The following is a 5,376-nucleotide window of genomic DNA, read 5'->3' as shown; positions in this document are numbered from 1 at the left end:
TTCTAAAGCTTTGTCTAAAGCTGTTTGTTAAAAGTGCATCATTTGGACCAGGTGTGGCTCCTGCTCGGATGGAATGAAAACCTGCATTTGCCTGCATTTAGACTTAAAGCAATCACCTGTGGACAGGAGGAAATGTCATGGAAAGGTAAGTGAAAGGTGACTCTGTGACTCACATGAGGGTTTTGTTTGTTCTTTACAACTGCTAAACCACAATTCTGAAAATTATATCCCACAGTTCTTGTCTCCAAAACCTTAAAGACAAATCCACGAGCACAATTCATCAAAATGCATCTATCAAACCATTGACTCCAAACATATAAACTTCCCCATTAACCCAAATCAACTCAAAGTAGAATACTTTTTTTTTTAAATAAATAACAGGGAAAAAAATGAAGGAAACTGCACGAAGCAGACTTTGATAACCATGAAAGTCATGTGAAAAACTTTGATAAATAAAGATAAATATAAAATAAGATTATTACGATAAAACATGGGAGCACAAATTAGATTTGAAGTTCTAGGACAAGGTAAAAGTGGTATGTGTATACACGTACTTGTTACAGGTAAGTGTTGTGTGTTGCTGTTTTGGATAGTGAGGTAAAATAGAAAATAAAAAAAAAATTTGAAAGATCCTAATCCAGCTGCCGAAACCCGGGATCGAACCAGGGACCTTTAGATCTTCAGTCTAACGCTCTCCCAACTGAGCTATTTCGGCGCTGCAGTCTGGCGCAGACCCTATCTATAAAGTCCTAGTGCTCGCCGGTTAACGTTCTAAGTCTGTCTAAATGATTTAGAAAATATAATGAGATGCTCACTTGCGTGTCCGTTCTTCACGACTGAACATAACAATACAGACATATTCGCAACCCAAAGACTTAACATCACACATCTAACACCAGGAACCTCATCAACAAGGCGTTTCCACCCACAGAACTGTCGCTCACTGGATGTTTTTTGTTCTCCACACCACTCTGAGTAAACTCTGGAGTAAAGTGTCGAGCGGGGAAAATCCCCAGCAGTTATAGAAATACTCAAACCAGTCACAAATCACTGAGATCACATCACATTTCCCCACATTCTGATGGTTGGTGTGAACATTACCCCGAAGCTGCTGGCCCCGATTTTATGCATTGCACGGCTGCCACATGATTGGCTGATTAGATAATTGCATAAGTGTACAGGTGTTCCTAATAAAGTGCTCAGTCAGCGTATATAAGAGACATCTTTCCCTATTGTACAAATCACCAGTCAACACTGAATGTTTTTTTTTTAATAGACCCACTTCCCATAAACAGTTCAGTGTCTCGCCCTTGCTTCAGTGTGTAATCTCAGCTAAATAATGCAGATTCATACATAAGAGCTGCTGCTGTAGTCATAAAGACCGTCCTGTGCTCGTCCCAGGACTCTTATTCACCATCTGCTCACACTGAACATCCTGTAAACACACCGAGAACTCTTTATCTTTACGCTTCTACACCTGTATATTGTAACGATTTCAAGTCGCACTATCCGGCATCACCCAGAGGAAGAGTCTGGTTCCTCTCAAGGTTTCTTCTTTCTGTCATCTCAGGGAGTTTTTCCTCTCCGATTTCACCTCTGGCTTGCACATTAAGGGTCTAAATCTACGTCTGGATTTCTGTACAGCTGCTCTGTGGCGATGTCTGTTGTTAAAAGCACTACATAAATAAAACTGAATCTTTGCATGAAAGGGTTTTTGAAGCCTAGAGGGAGAGAGAGAGAGAGAGAGAGAGAGAGAGAGAGAGAGAGAGAATAGACGGAAGAAAAGATGCAGAAATTATCTTACAAAATTAGCAGCGTGTAAAATACCTACACTTATTAGCTTGTTGTAAGTTTACCGTTTCCTGTATTATGGGTTTTTAATGTAACCTCAGTAGTTCTACAGAACTGCTTACAGTTGGAGCTTATCCTGTTTTTGATGCACCACATGGTTCCTCTATCCTCCACCCCCACACCATCTCTCTCTCTCTCTCTCTCTCTCTCTCTCTCTCTCTCTCTCTCTCTCTCTCCTCCAAGGTGACTTTCCCCCACAGAGGCAGATGAAGGAAGAAAGAGGGAGGGCTACATTAAAGAAAAGAGGAGGATAATGACAGGAAATGGAACGGATGAGATGAACAATGGTATTCGAGAAGAAAGAGTTTGAACTGTTTGAGCGGAGTGCATGGTAATATTTAGAACAGATACAGTGAGTAACCTTCTCAGGTTTCTCTCTCCTGACTCTCGTTTACTGTCCCTGTCATGGATCAATGATCCTGGAGGGACAGACGGGAGTTGAGGGAGGTGAGGGATGAGTGCTCGTGCCCATCCTGAAGGTACTGTAAATATAAAATGATGTCCACAGTGAGACGTTTTCTTTTCCTCTCTGCGGGTGAAGGTGTATTTTAAGCTTTGCTAATCAAACATTCAGGATGCAGCTGTCATCATGTCCTCACGCCTGCAGTCACAGTGAGCATAATTTGCTGATATAAAGCTGTCATATTGCTGATGTGGTTCCATGTAAGCCACAATTATTTATTTATTTTTTGCCTTTGTTTGTCCTTTTGCTAATTTTTTCACAAATAAAGGCACTGATGTGGATGGAGTGTTAGATTATTATTATTATTATTATTATTATTATTATTATTATTGTATAATATTAATTAATTCATAATACCATAATTGTAATACACCCAGAATTCAGCAGTCAGGGTTCTCTGTCTTTCTAAGCGATCATCACATATCACTCCTGTCCTGCGCAGGTTACACTGGTTACCTGTTTCATATCAGATCCAATATAAAGTTCTCCTTAACACTTTCAAAGCCCTACATGGTCTAGCCGTCTCATACATTACCGATCTTGTCCGTCCCTACACTCCATCACTCTCTCTCAGGTCGTCTGATACTGGCCTATTATTCATTCCACGTTACAAGCTGTCCTCACTCGGTGGTAGGGCTTTCAGTAGCATCTTCACTTTGGAACTCTATTCCACAATCTTACCTTACAGGCTGTGGATCAGGTGGTAGAGCGGGTTGTCCACTAATCGTAGGGTTGACGGTTTGATTCCCAGCCCATGTGACTCCACATACCGAAGTGTCCTTGGGAAACCCAGAGTTGTTCCCAATGGCAAGCTAGATCCTTGCATGGTAGCGCTGCTACTGTGAGTGAATGAGAACCAGTGTAACATTTGATTCATAACAAACAACTCAGAACAAAGCAGCTACTAAATACTTGAGTCAGTTCATGCATCAGTACACTAGTGATGTGTACGAGTCGACTCTTTGAATCGATTCTTTTTGTAGTTACACATTGGGAGCTGACTCTTTTTTCTTATTTGTTTTTTTGTGATGCTGTTGGTGAAAGTTCATTCGTATTCTGTGTTTGCGTTTCTCAAACATTATTAATCACAATAAATACCGTGCAACCGTGACTAAAATTCATTCAGTAAAACACAAAATAACGCTCCAGAGCCACTGACAGCGTTGGATAGACGTGGATAGACGTGTGTTTTACTCCCCTGTGGGTATGACTGAGGCAGCCTGAAGGTCTGACTGCACTGCTGCTTGTTATAATGATGTGTGTGTGTGTGTGTGTGTGTGTGTGGGTGTGTGTACAGTTATCAGGAAAAAATGGACAGGAATGGGCTTCAAATTTTACTTAACAGAAAATATTTCTATTTAAAAAAAAAAGTATTTAACTACCTTTTATTATTTTGCATTTACTCGTACCTGACTTTTTCATGACTTCAATTTCAATTTTTTTATTTAATTTTTTTAATTTATTTTTTTCTATTTCCTTCTTTGTCACTGCTATTATTTATTGCATTTATATACACACATATATATTACAATGTCTTCTTCTTCGTCTTCTTCCTCGTCACATACATAGCACCTTGTTTCTCTGTTGTTTTAAACACACATTTCATAGCATTCTCATACAAAAAAGAAAAAAAGGAAACTTGGCAGCGAGCCAGCTGTTCTTGATGAGCTCATCCGAGGGCTTTGACTCACCGAAAAGAGACGCGCTCCTCATTACTACATTACACACGGAGCAGCACAGGACACTGCGTCCTGGACGCACACGTGTGAATGACCCGTGAAAACAAACCCAGAAAATGAATTCATTCTGTCAGTCAGGTGGTTATTTCAGTCATAAAATATCCACGCGAAATCTAGAGATGAAATCTAATCGCATGTGATTGTGAAAATGTTTCTGCATTGCATAAGAGGAGCAGGTTGGATTGGATACTGTCACTGTATGACTAACCCCGCCCATTCTAACCCCGCCCCTTTTATATTTGTGCTGTTAAATTAAGTAAGGAATAAAACACGCCATGTTGTGCTGTTATGGGAAAATAATCAACCACGTGGTGGTGTGATGAAGCGTTTAGTTACCGCTAACACCCCGACGTTGATTATTTTCAAATAACAGCACATCCCGAAGCGTTTTATTCCTCTTATACCGCAGCAATTTGCCAACAATTACAATTTTATATGGTTAGATTCAATGTCGTGAAATCTCCATGAAACAAGTTTACTTCCTGTTCCTGTCACTTATGCTAAAACGGCTGTAAACAATCATTCCCTCACCAGCCTCTCTTTGTTTCTCTCTCGAAGTTAATAAGACCAAAAATTGAGCTAATCGCATAACTGAGTAAAGTTACAGCTTCAGCTTGAACTGGAGACTCCTTCCATACATGTTAAATAAGCACTTGTTTACAGAAAGGTTGAACAGAACGATGTTTGAATAAAAACATCGATTTTTAATTTGTTCTTTATTAGCCTTCGATTGTGCGGAGCGTTCGCCGTACAAGTCCCTGTGCAAGTCGTTACTATAGAAACGAGTACATTAATATGAACAGGATTTGCACCTACACTGCTGTTCTAGAAATCAATCAACAGCTTCCGACTAATCAGAATCCAGAATTCCACAGGGCTGCGCAAGATCATATATTAAAGTGTACATTATGTGCAAAAAGCACATTTTAGACATAAATATATGTGGCTTTTTAATATATATATATACACACACACATACAGTTTTCTGTAAAAGTTTGGGCAGCCCTGATAATGATCAAAATTTCAGTGTATAATCTGCTGGGCTTTCGAAGCAGCGACTTCATTTGGATAGAATTTATACCTTATGGAGACAGTAACATTTCAGTTCTGAAATAATCATTGATTGAATCGACAGAATCGATGCAATGTGAGTCAAACTGTATATCACCTTCATGTGCAGCTTTGTGCGAAAGCTCAGTTGTACAATTGATGGATGTCTGTAATGAAAGTCATTTTGATTTAAAAAAAAAAAGAAAGAAAGAAAAAAAGCAAGAAAGAAAGATAAGAAAAGGACCCGACCTGGTTTAGTGAGGTCTTTAGATG

The 5,376-nt window shown here is 39.5% G+C and overlaps 1 non-coding gene across 1 annotated transcript; it reads right to left on the bottom strand.

The window, feature by feature from the left end:
* Nucleotides 1-642: 642 nt before the first annotated feature.
* trnaf-gaa (transfer RNA phenylalanine (anticodon GAA)) lies at nucleotides 643-715 on the bottom strand. The gene has a single exon. It is a non-coding gene; the product is annotated as a tRNA-Phe (tRNA).
* Nucleotides 716-5,376: the final 4,661 nt, after the last annotated feature.

This window comes from Ictalurus furcatus, chromosome 11, assembly GCF_023375685.1.
Source record: "Ictalurus furcatus strain D&B chromosome 11, Billie_1.0, whole genome shotgun sequence".
Taxonomy (NCBI): Eukaryota; Metazoa; Chordata; class Actinopteri; order Siluriformes; family Ictaluridae; genus Ictalurus; species Ictalurus furcatus.
This window is presented reverse-complemented; position numbering and strand designations above follow the sequence as displayed.